The following is a 14,367-nucleotide window of genomic DNA, read 5'->3' on the forward strand; positions in this document are numbered from 1 at the left end:
TATAATTCTTTCTAATAAAATTTTATGTATAAAATAATATATATTATTTAGTTATTTTTATTTATTTTTTCATAATATTATATATATATATATATATATATATATATTAATCAATATAATTTTATATATAAAATAAATGAGGGCCTCTCACCGAGTGTTTCTTCGTTTTCAAGTAGCTCGGCTCTCGTGTCTAGAATAGCGTGACCGATTCTGGTCGAGTGTGAACAGTTATGACCATTGACTCGTATTTAATTATTAACTTCGTTAAGGTCCGAATCAATAAATAGAAAGAGGTAGAGTTGAACCAATACTTCAATTATATCAATTAGTTGAGTATGTCACCTTTTTAAATATTAATTATATTTTTGGAAAATGTTCTATTGACTTGGTTGTATATATAATATCCAACCTATAAACAATTTAAGAAAAACTTTTATGGGTTGAATGTTATATTTTAAAAGAAAATTAAGCATAATTGAATAGTAGTTACAATCGTTGTACAACCTACAACAAAAGGAAATGTTGATTCGAAAATCATAAACAAATATAAGAACCGTAACGATCTAAAAATACAATATTTGACTGGTAAAGAAGAAGGACTCTAACAAAAAGTTGAATGATAGAATATTCATTATTTGGGGATCATGAAATCATGTTACAGGGGAGGTATAGTTAGTCCCAATATAATATATTTATGTACAAAGATAACTTTGGTATCAACTGACGTATACATCAGCATTAGCTGACGTAAGTTTTCAAAAATATTATGCAACAATAAAACAGTTAGCAAGATAGATTGCTGATGGAATGATGATCTCCTAAGGCAACGTTAAAACCTTGTGGCTATATGATTTGTACAACTGTCATAAAACAATAAAAATGTAAATATGATTTAAACAAATGTTTTGAAATAAAAGCGGGTATTTAATTCTCGGTGTTTCATAAAAGAATATTTTAAAGTCTTCCGCTTAAACTCTATAGGACATGTACCAACTATTGGTCACATATCCAGGCCGCTGAGGTAGGATGCGGCATTTAGGGAGTGATTTAGGGTGTTGTTAGTAAAAAGAAAAGAAAATGTTGTGATTTTTCAGTACATTTGAAAAAAATTTCTATCACTCTATAAAATTTTATTACTTTTTTAAAGTGGTCATGAGTAGATGATAGATAAAATGTAATGATAAATATAGGTGCACAAAAAACCCGAACCCGGATAAAGACCTGGAATTGGGTTTTTTGTACCCCGGGTGTTTACTATTCAAACCGGTTTAACCCGTACCTGACTTTACCCGTAGGGAACGGATAATGTATGCATTTAGTACCAAAAACCGGACCTGAAACTGGACCGATTTTTACCTGGTAAAACCCGAAAACCGGAACAAGTTCCATATCCTGAACCGGGTTTTTCCGATAACCGATTTATCCCCATAGAATACCTAAAAAATACCCGAAAATACACTTAAAAAGTCCAACCCCTTAAATAAACGGATTTATACCCGAAAATAGGTTTTTTCAAAACCCGAAAATAGAGTATTTAAATACCCTGTACATAATTTAGAGACAATGCCTAGACCGAACCCGACCCTGGTATGACCAATACCCGAACCTGGTTTCATACCCGAAACCTGGTATTTGCACCTACATTTCCACCTATACAAAACACTATTGTCTTCAACCGAACCCATTTTAACCCGTTACCCAATCTACCCATCTTGCAACCTTTACACAACAAATAAAACACGGGCATAAAGCATATCATATCACATCTACGAAGGGATATTGAGGAGTACTTGCTTGAAAGTCTTCGAGAAACATGTTAGCAGGAACTTCAAAAAAAATGAATGATTTGTAGGTCGTTAAAAACCGTGCGAAATTCAATCAAAGTGCTGATACGTCGCTAACCATGGAATCAAAGAATGGTAATTCAATGATTTTTGTTGCACTTCGATGATACCTTGTCACCTGTATTAATTATATATAGCCGAGATAATTCACATATCAGAAGCGAAAATGACAACACAATGATAAATTTGTTATTCAGTGTATGAAGTTTAAACAAATAAACATCATCGAATTCACAAGTTAAAAAATTAGAAGCTTTGGTTTCTGCTCATCTCAATCAAGCACATCGAATTCAGTTCTTATCATAGTTAGTCTATAAGTTATACAAATACAAGCTCATTATTGAATTTAAATTAGTTTTTTTCAACGGTTAAATTTTAAATAGAGTAATTATTTAGTCACAGTCTTGTACATGAATTATTTTATTTTATTATTATTATTATTATTATTATTTATACAAATTCTTTTTCATTAAAAGAATTTGTACTTTTGTATAGACATTCTTCTTCTTTTTTTTTGTATACAAATTCTTTTTACATGAATTATTTTATTATTTTTTACATTGATTAAATGTACTTTTGGAAAATGTAGTGGTAAAGTTCTTAATAATATTTAAAAAGGAATATTATAAGCTATAGAGAATACGATTCATGGTCCAATGGTCTCATATCATGGTTTTGTTACAACCACTAAAACCTTAAAAACCAAACTGATCTATTTTGATTTATATAGTAAAAGGATCTGTTTAGTTATTAGACAGATAAATGACAACCATTAAGGAATAAAAAAGATCATCTAAGTATATCTTTGATACATTCTTATTTTTCTTATGTTTTTATTATGATATATATATATTATGGGTAGTTATTCTATAAAGGATAACAAAAATAAGAAATGTGAAAAAGCCATAAATAATTGACATGTGTCAAGTGAGAACCAAAAGGAAAAGAGTATAGAAGTAATTGTACGCATTTTCTCTCTCCACATGCAAGACACATGTTAATACCCCCCATCATTTTAGAGCGTCTATAACTTTTTCGTATGATATTTAAAAAAAATCATCATAATAACAAGCGTTTTTTATCTTTAATATGAGTATAATTTTTGTTATATAATTTAAAACAAAAATTACGTCATTGTGTCTTTTTGCACACCATTGTGTCTTTTCGCCCACCATTGTGTCTTTTCGTTTATCATTGTGTCTTTTCTCACACCATTGTGTCTTATCGCTTATCATTGTGTCTTTTTTCGTCATTGTGTATTATCGCTTATCATTGTGTCTTTTCTCGTCATTGTGTCTTTTCGCTTATCATTGTGTCTTTTTTCATCATTGTGTCTTTTCGCTTATCATTGTGTCTTTTTTGGTCACTGTGTCTTTTCACACATCATTGTGTCTTTTCGCTTATCATTGTGTCTTTTTTCGTCATTGTGTCTTTTCGCACATCATTGTGTCTTTTCGCATATCATTGTGTCTTTTTTCGTCATTGTGTCTTTTCGTACACCATTGTGTCTTTTTTCGACATTGTGTCTTTTCGTACACCATTGTGTCTTTTCGCTTATCATTATGTCTTTTTTCGTCATTGTGTCTTTTCGCATACCATTGTGTCTTTTTGCATACCGTTGTGTCTTTTTTGGTCATTGTGTCTTTTCACACACCATTGTGTCTTTTCGCAAATCATTGTGTCTTTTTTCGTCATTGTGTCTTTTCGCACATCATTGTGTCTTTTCGCATATCATTGTGTCTTTTTCGTCATTGTGTCTTTTCGCACACCATTGTGTCTTTTTTCGTCATTGTGTCTTTTCGCTTATCATTGTGTCTTTTTGTACACCATTGTGTCTTTTCGCTTATCATTGTGTCTTTTTCGTCATTGTGTCTTTTTGCACACCATTGTGTCTTTTCACACACCATTGTATCTTTTCGCTTATCATTGTGTCTTTTCGCACATCATTGTGTCTTTTTTCGTCATTGTGCCTTTTCGCACACCATTGTGTCTTTTAGCTTATCATTGTGTCTTTTTTCGTCACTGTGTTTTTTCGTCATTGTGTCTTTTCGCTCATCATTATGTTTTTTTAAATACTAATAACACCGTTGTGTGATAATAATATGTAAAAAAAATGATAAAATAACAACAAATGATCTAATACATAAAACACAATGATTAATACATGTTACACAATAACATGAAACGTAAAACACAATGGTGAATACGTATAATACAATGACCTAAAACGTAAGACACAATGGTGAATACATATAACACAATGATTTGAAACGTAAAACATAATGGAAACAACGTATTACACAATGAACAACAAAAAACACAATTAAAAAACCCATTAATTTTTTTTATTTTTATTTAACAATATGGTACTCATATTAAAGATAAAAAAAACGCTTATTATTATGTTGAATTTTTTTTAAAAAAATAATGTCGTATGAAAATGTTATGGACATTTTAAAATGATATGGGATTGACATGTGCCTTGCATGTGGAGAGAGAAAGTCAACAAATGTGGGTTATTACCTTCATGCTCTTTCCATCATTTTATATGTATTAAATTAATCTCAGTCATTCAAATCTAAGATCAATGGACTGGATTTCTTCTCACCCTTTTTCATTTTTGTTATCCTTTGTATTTTAACTTTACTCTATATATTATTATGTCCAAGGTTATTTTTCACGGCTTAATGCTTTAACGGTATGTTTGAAGTCTTTTAAATTCGGAACCGGTTATTTAAGGGTTATTTGATTTTAATAATCATAACTTTAACCTATTGACGGAGATTAATCTCAACTGCAAAAATGTTTTCTGACCGTCTTAAAATTCAACATATTTTCCTCCTATAGTCCCATACTAACCAGAATATAACCCCGTTAGAAAGTCGTATTAGATTGTTGAAGTAAAAATAGGTTGAAAATTGGATTATCAGAAAACATTTCTTCTGTTAATATTAATCCCGACTAATAGATCAAATTATTAAAATCCAATAACCCGCTATTTATACAGTACTGGACATTTAGCCTTTCTTATCAATATTCTTCACTCTTAAATATGCAGTTGTATGTGTGTATTATACTTACGAGTCAATTTTATCATTTTAAATATTTTACATAAATTAACAATTTCAAAAAAAACATATCGGTTTATGACGTTCAAACAGCTTAAACCGACTGATCCAGTTGTCACGTCCAATCCAACCAGTTTAGTATATCATTTTTCGAAGCTATAGTTAGTGGTTCGTCCCAAGATTTTACATTAAACCCGACCGAACCGGAAAATAAACACCCAAACCCATTTCATCATGTCTTCTACACAAATATTCAGACCCCACCAAAGCTAATGGCATATTCACCAGAAACATAAGCAAAAACTATATTAGATTAAAAACTTTCACAACTAAAACACCAGCAACAACTCCATCATATTCTTCATGAAACATGCATTATAAATCACCACCTACATGATCACCAAAACCATTCAAAACACATACACATTTCAATATGGCAAAGCATTCACTATCAACTACTATATTCACAATACTCATTGTATCTCTTATTGGAACCTTGAATGTATTAGCAACCGACCCGACACCCGAACCAGGTGTCCATGTATTCGAGCTCTATATTCATGCAAGCTATCAGCACCCGAATCATATACAAAACAGCTTGTAAGATCATGATCTAATCAGCAATTTGCAAAAATATGATCACCAACAAAATTTTGACTGAATTTTCATTAATAATTGATACAGTAGGGTGTACATGGGTCGGTTTTGTGGCGAAGCTTGGACGAAAACGTTGAGGGGGGCGAGCGTGCAAAATATGTCAAAAGTATTTCATAAACACAGGGGACGGGCTCAAATTTTCTGGTGAAAAACGGTAAATTTTAGGACGAAAACAGGTAAAATTACACTACCGCGAAAAAACAAACGAAGGGGGGCTGAGGTCACCCCTGACCCTAACTATCCTTCGCCAATGGTTTTAGGCTAAAACCAAACCAGGAACCGCAAATACGGTTTCTGAGACTTTGAAAACCATTTGATTTTAGTTTTACCAATTTGGTTTTGGTTTTACCATTCAATTTCGGTTTTTTGGTTTTCGGTTTCTGTGTTACCATTGCGGCCGAAAAAACATTTGGCCTAAAATAATGAACTTGGGTCTAATTTTTTTTCGTTTATTAATAATTAACTAATCACGGTTCAAAAAACAAATAAATAATTGATAATTATACATTTCACCAAAAAAATCTGTGCTACATTGTTTATTAAATTATTATAAATTACTTAACATATATATTAAAAATAAAAATTCATACATTCGGTTCACTTTTTCGGCTTTTAATACACACAAAACCAAAACCGAGCCAAAAAATCAGTTTTTGCGGAAAAATAAAATCAACTGTTATTCCTTTTCATTTTTTCAGTTACGAATCGATTTTTTCGGTTTCACGCACACCCTGATCCACAGTAACAAGTACCAATCTAACTCACTTTATAAAATAATCAAACACCAAAATTTAAACATGAATTTATTAATATTTATCCCAATCACCAACTTTACCTTGGTGTTACCAATAGAAGCCATAGAAAGAGCAATAATCTCAGACCCATTTCCTCTAATAACAGTCGGCTTCAGTTCCACAAGCTCAAGACACGCTTTCATCCTAAACCCAGAAGCACCAACAGCCGCGGGGTCAAGAACCCACGGCTTATTAAACTTATTAGCCACACCGGCTGCAGCTTTCATGGCGGGAAGCCATTCAGGTGTGAGTGTGCCAACGTTAATAAGAACGGCTTGTGTGTGAGGAGTGAAGTCTGGGATCTCGAGAACAGAGTGGATCATTGCGGGTGATGCACCGGCGGATAAGAGTGTGTTGGCGATTAAGTCCATGGAGACTAGGTTTGTGATGCATTGGATTAGTGGTGACTGGTGTCGGACTGATGACAGGTGGGTCCATGATTGTGAACCCCATGTGTTTGTGAGCTCTTGTTCTGTCATACCTAGGAAGCTGCAACCTGCGAGAAATGTTGAACTCGAAGAATCTTGTTCTTGTTTGGTCGATCACTATCCTAGCGTAGAACCCGTGACACCTTTTGGTAAATACCTTGCTTTCAGTTTCCACTTAAGCAACTTGATATCGAATCCGAAACGAGAGAAGACTTATTGTTTCCGAACACATGACTCAAATAAAGTTTGTTTAGTATCTAAGTCTAAGCTCGAGCTTTATATGAAAAAAAAAAACGTGTAATGTATTTAAGCAATTATAACCATTCTTATAAACTGTTTTCTTAATAAAAAATGAAAGCAGAAAGCCAAAATAAAATGGGTTTTAATCAAAGTTTATGTCTTCAAGTTTTAGTTTCAGATTTAAAGAAAATATGAATAACTGATTAATCAATATCGCTTTGATACCACAAGTTTTAGTTTTATGTCTTCGAGTATCTTGAAAGATCCAACAAATCGAGGACATAGTTTGTCTTTCTTGCCAAAACAATCAACACCTTTTCAAGGGGATACCTTGAGAAAAACACGGTCGCCAACATTAAACTCGAGAGCTCGTCGCCGGTTATCAGCGTAACTCTTTTGACGGCTACGAGCGGTTAAGAGATTTTGTCGAATTTGAGTGATTCGATCGGTAGTCTTTTGAACAAATTCTGGGCCGGTGATTTGGGTTTCACCAATTTCATTCCAACAAATAGGAGAACGACATTTATGATCATAAAGTGCTTCAAATGGAGTCATACCGATACTCGAATAAAAACTGTTATTGTATGAAAACTCAATCAAGGTGAAGATGAGAATACCAAATTTCTACTGAAATCCATGACACATGACCTAAGCATGTTTTCGAGCGTTTGAATCGTTCACTTGGATTGCCCATCGGTTTGAGGATGATAGGTTGTGCTAAGATCCAATCGAGTTCCCAACGCGGTTTGAAGCGACGACTAGAAATGTGAAGTAAAACGGCTATCACGATCGGAAATGATACGTAAAGTTATACCATGATGACAAACGATGTGTTGAACATAAATCTGAGCAATTTGATCAATCGAGAAATTTTCGTTAATCGGAATGAAATGAGCGGATTTAGTTAATCGGTCGACTATAACCCAAATACCGTTGTGGCGACTTCGAGTAGTCGGGAGTTTAAACACGAAATTCATAGATATATCTTCTCATTTCCAAATAGAAATGTGTGGTTGTACAAGCAAACCAGATGGTCGTTGATGTTCGGCCTTTACTTTAGCATAAGTAAGGCATTTTGCCACATATAACGCGATGTCTTTCTTCATTCCGTGCCACCAAAATGTGGACCCTAGATCGAAATACATCTTATCCACACCGAGATGAATTGAATATTGAGACTTATGAGCTTCGTCCATGCTGAATGTGCGAAGATTATCACGACTAGGAACCCACAAACGATTGAGGTAATACAACAAACCATCGCACTTAGTTTCAAGTTGATTTTTGGCACCACAGGACATTTCATCGTACATGTTACCCTCGGTGACAGAGACATGTTGGGCTTCAAATATACGAAGTTGGAGATCGGTTTGAACAGTCACACTATGATGTAAAATTGATTTCACATGGGTCTTTCGACTAAGGGCATCGGCTACAACATTCGCTTTACCGGGGTGGTAACGAATCTTGCAGTCGTAGTCACTAAGTAATTCAACCCATCTTCGTTTTCGCAGTTTAGATCCTTTTGGTTAAAAATACGTTGAAGACTTTTATGGTCGGTGAATACCACACATTTAGTTTCATAGAGGTAATGCCTCTAAATTTTCAACGCGAATACAACGGCACCGAGTTCGAGATTGTGTGTTGTATAATTACTTTCATTAACCTTAGGTTGTCGTGAAGCATACGCGATAACTTTACCTCGTTGCATAAGGACACAACTGAGGCCTTGATTAGAAGCATCACAATAGACAACAAATTCCTCATTGCCCTCGAGGAGTGCAAGGATCGGTGCATCGCAAAGCATACACTTAAGAGTTTGAAAAGCTTCATCTTCCTTTGGCCCCCATTCATAAGGTTTATCCTTGTGAGTTAAAGCGGTTATAGGCAAATCGATCTTGGAGAAATTAAGAATGAAACGACGATAGTAACCCACAAGACCAAGAAATGAACGAACTTCAGTAGAAGAGGTTGGAGTTTTCAAATTCTCAATGACTTTGATTTTGGTTGGGTCAACGTGAATACCCTTTTTGTCTACTATACGTCCAAAGAATGAAATTTCTTTCAACCAGATTTCGCACTTTGAGAACTTAGCATAAAGTTTTTTGAAAACTCACGTTCAAGATAGAAACCACACCAAACATCACGTACACGATTGTTTTCATCAAGGTACTTTTCAGGTGAAATATAACGCGTCAAACGGATTTGCTTTATAATATGACGTGGTACGTGAGAACAATGACAAGTGTCAGAATATGATTGGTAGATGAAATCTCGTGGCGGTTTACAAATATCATGTGGGAGACGGATGTGGATGAGTTATTTTGGGAATTTTGATTTTTGGTAGATCATCTTGGGAACTTCTCTCCTAAAAAAGATCATTTTGGAAATTTTCTATTTGATAATTGGGTACTTGACACGGGATTTTAAGGTAAAGTTAAAATACAAAGGAAAATAAAAATGAAAAGTGTGAGAATGATTTTTGACCACACAAAAAAAGTTCTTAAAAATAAATTCAAAAAAATAATAAAAAAATCATAACTCATAATATAGATGAAAAACGAAAAAAATAAAAAAAAACTAAAATGTTTCTGCCATGATGCCATCATTCCCGTTCTAAAAAATAATAAAAAAATAAAAAAAATTGACGAAAAGACACAATGGTGTGATCAAAGACACAATGACGAAAATAAACAAAAGACACAATATATTGCAAAAAATAGCACAATGCCGAACAAAATATAGCACAATGTTGAATATTATAACACGATATAAAGAAAACAATATACAACGTCAAGAAAAAAGACACAATTAATGACGAAAATAAACACAAAACACAACGATAAACAAAAAGACACGACTTTTTTCACTTACCATTGTGTTTTTTTATGAGAACGAGAAAGACGGTGGAAACATGTTTGTGTTTTTACTTTTTTCGTTTTTTATTATATTTTGAGTTATGATTTTTTTATTTATTTTTTATTTTTTTGACGGTTTTTTTTTGTTTGGCTACAAATCATTCTCATTCTTCTCATTTTTGTTCCCCTTTGTAGAATAACTTGAATCCGAGGTTTTATAATTGGGATAAAAATTTGGATTCCCAATACTCGTAACAAATTGGATCCATTGTCTCCCTAGAGTAGATTGAGATCTTTCTTCAATTTCAATGAAGTTTGTGGCTTTGGACGGACGAAATCAGGAACTGAGTGAAAGCCGCGGATTTAAAACTTAATTGTCAAGATTAGAGGTGCACAAACCGGTTTAAAACTTAAAACCGGTTCAGTTTGGTCAACAAAAGTCAAAACCGGTTTATGATCGGTTTCGGTTCGGGTTGAAACCGGTTTCTTACCATGTTACGATCGGTTTCGGTTCGGGTTTTGACAGGTTTTTGTCCGGATTTGGCCGGTTTTGGTTCGGTTAACCGGTTTGAAACCGGTTTTGGTGGAGTAAACTGCAAACCGGTTCCAAACCTCGGTTTCAATCGGTTCCAAACTGGTTTCTACATAATCAGTTTCAAATCGGTTCGGTTAACCAATTTGTTAGCCCACCTCTTGTCAAGATGGACTTTTATTATACTAAGAATTAAGTGGCTATCTCAGTTAATATGATGCATGATAATTTAGAAAAATGTTGTGGACTTGTGGTCTTAACTTTTATGTGAAAGGATGAAGTAGTAATTTCAGTTAATATAATGCATAATAAGATAGTTTATGTATTCATCAATGTCTTCATCCAGTACCATCTATGATGTTATGTTCATCTGTCGTCACAACACACAAACAGGTCTGCCCGCCTGAAGATATAAAAACATGTATTTTAAATAACATCTCAATAATCTCTCTTACCTTCACATAAATACAAAGAACATAGACTGTAGTTTCTGTATCATAGCTTCCTTCGTTTAGCCTGCAGTGATTAATAACAAATTTGAACAATCAGAAAAAAAAAAAGAAAAAAAGGTAACTCTTGTAATTTCCAAGCATATGTCGCAAGGTTGTCACTTCTTTTGTTTGCTTACATCGTGAGTTGCTTTAAACAAACTAAGGCTTCAATATGTTTAAACAAAATAAACGTGGTCATTTGTAAAATAATTTGTTCACATGTCTGGTGTTTATTTGCTAAGGTATTAGATTAACATAAAGATACGTATTTGGAGTTACAAAATAATCATAATCTTAAACTTATTATTGGAAACTATAATTTGAAACGAATTCCATATACGAATAGACCCGGGATAGCGTTTGAGAAAATGAAAAAAATGGTTTTTGGTTGTCCAATGGAATAAAATCAATGATCACACATGGAATCTTATTCTATAAAAACCATTAATTCCCTATATTCTCAACACCACTACCTAACAACAGCCACCACCTGACCACTACCCCCACCACCTGACCACCACCGCTGCCACCACCTGACCACCACCACCACCGTTACAATAACCATCATCATCTGACCACCAGAGCTGCAACTTTCACCGCCACCACCACTGCTTGACACCGCAACCCCCACCATCACCATCGCTATCACCACCCCCTCCCCTGCTTCATGGCCATCACTGCCACCGTTGCCACAATCACCACCATCGTCCTCGCCGGAGCTACCACCACCATCGCCATTGTAATGGTTTTTTTTAGGAAAAAAATTGTTAAAAAATATATTTTAAAATAAGAGTATTTTTATCATTTTTATTTCACACATACATTTTTTTATTGATACCAAACAACATATAACAATAATATATTCATTTCCTATAGGTTAATCAAACAAGACAAATGTATAATAATGATTCATTTCATTCATAGTCTATTCTATTAACTCCCATGTCATTTCCCCTGCATGTCATTATCCCTAACTAAACATACCCCTAATTTCATTATATTTTGATTATATATATCTTATTTGAACTTTAGCAAGCATAACCGAGTGCAGACAAAGAAACTTAATCGAACTTGTCCGAATATATAATCACAATTTTACGAGCATAAATAAACAAAAATTTGGTGTGAAGGGTTTTAATGAACACATGTTTTGTGCGTTTAATCATCTAATGAGGAAAAGGGAAAGGGTTTTGAATGTACCTGACCAACTATTTCATACGTGCTTTGTGAGAACGCTCTAAAGCTCATTCTGGCTCGCTCTGGTAAAAAGAAGAAAAAGTAAAGTGTCATTTCCGTTTCTAAGGTTTAGTCAGTTACGCAACTTTAATACAAAAACCTTTTATATTATATGGACCCAAGAGGTTTTCGAATCTTATTTGTTTGTCTATTTCAGTAGCCACGCTAATTTTGTAACGTTAAGTCAAGAATAATTTTGTCCTTTTACTTATTTGAATGAAATTGACAATTATGATCCAGAGACAATTTTATAACTTGAACATTTCATACTTACTCACCTCAATATATTTTGTTAGAAATAATTAATAAAATGTTTATTAAACTCATATTTTTACTAAAAATATAAAATTACTTAAATAGTTATTTTTTACTAGCTTTTTTTTTCTTTTATTACTAACTTTTGGGTTTTGATGATTTATTCTAGCGTTCATTCTAATCTTTTACGTTTTTCTTTTTGTTTAAATAAAAATTTATTCAGTTTCATATATTTATTTATAAAACTTTATTCATTCATTGATATCTACCTATTCTAATAAAGTAAAATGACTGTAGACACGTGTCAGTTTATGGTTAATCCTCACAATTGTTTTCCCTCCAAAACTAATATATGGCATATATCAATAATTATTCGATTTCCTTTTACACTCCATTTATATTATATCTATTAGATGATTAAATTATTCACTTTTCTTTAAATTTATTTATATTATATCTATACAATTTTAATGAAAATAAATATTTACATATTATACTACTATACATTGTTAGATTATACTTCACAACATACTTGGTGAAATCCAAAAATAACAACAAACTGTATTTATGAAATATTGAAAGAATATAATTTTAAATGTTATCATTAACATATTATACTATGTATATTGTTGAAAATTGTAAATAAAAAACAACAAAAAAAACTCTAATATGCTTTCCATTTATGACGTGATTTTTTTAATCATTAAATTATAAATATATGCTTAAAAGTTGATCCATTTTTTAAAATAAATCCATTTATCTATTGGTTTGTTTATACATTGTCATATCAATTTATAAATAAAAATATATAATTTAAATCTATCTATTTATTTTTTTGGTTAATTTAGTAAACACTACATATATGTGTTAAATTGTATGGATAATATATAACAATCACTATCAAATATAATAAAGTTTATCATATGTAGTTTTTTAGATTTTTTTATAAAGGATTTCTTCAGGTTTTTTTAACTTAAATTTGATTTATTACGAGATAAAAGTTGATAAACAGATCGTTTGGTACAAATTAACTATATTTTTCTCAAATTTGTTACGGGTAAAAAATGGGTAATCTAAGTATTTTTAAAATGTTGATAATGCAAATAGATTTATCGTCAAACTTGTTACTAGTTCAAAGTTTTAATTTAAAAATGTAAAACAAATGAAAGTTAGAATTTTTAATTCTACTGTGTTTCGAATTTATTTTTAAGGACATTTTTAGAGGTAGTTAAAAGATTCAGATTTTGCACATTAAGTATTTCTCCCATGACTATTCAAAATTTATGGAAAATGACAAACACTTCCGACATGTCACCTCCAGGCCTATCAATGCTTCTAAATTTTAACAAATTAGAAACATTGTATGTGAAACATGTCAAACAAATTAGAAACATTGTATGTGAATGGGTTAACATGTTTTTTTTTCAATCGGCAAAGTCGAGAAAATGCTAACAATGTTTATTATATGAGAAATATTCTCTGAAATTAGTTCATAACCAAATTTCTTTCAATTATACATATATGAAATTACCTCTTTTATTTAAATACAAAGACAAAAGGTAAAAGGTTTAAATGAAAGCGTAAACAAATCATCACAATCCCAAAGATGGTAAAAACCACAAATAAAAGAAGAAAAGAAAAAAAAAACACAAAAACAAAACTAGTTAAGAAATACATAAAGTCCGGGATGATAATATTTCATCACTTTTGAATTTGTATATCTAGAGAGCAAATTTTAAAATACTTATAAAGAATAAATATTTGTTATTTCTTTATACGTGTGTGTAAAAATGGGGTGCATGCGTGATGTGATAAGGAACGACGCTTAAAGCTTATTTATATAAAAAGAAAAAGTATTAGATTAGAATGAAAACTTACACAAATCATCAAAACCCGAAAATCAACAAAGAAAAGAAAAAAAAACTATTTAAAAATTATAAATAAGTGATTTTATATTTTCAGGA

General features: G+C 32.1%; 1 pseudogene; it reads right to left on the bottom strand.

Annotated features, from left to right (window-relative positions):
* Nucleotides 1–5,095: 5,095 nt before the first annotated feature.
* LOC143635987 (hydroxyethylthiazole kinase pseudogene) lies at nucleotides 5,096–6,935 on the bottom strand (annotated as a pseudogene).
* Nucleotides 6,936–14,367: the final 7,432 nt, after the last annotated feature.

This window comes from Bidens hawaiensis, unplaced genomic scaffold (assembly GCF_021521415.1).
Source record: "Bidens hawaiensis isolate Kalapana, Puna unplaced genomic scaffold, B.hawaiensis_p1.1 tig00007743_1, whole genome shotgun sequence".
In the NCBI taxonomy this organism is placed as follows: Eukaryota; Viridiplantae; Streptophyta; class Magnoliopsida; order Asterales; family Asteraceae; genus Bidens; species Bidens hawaiensis.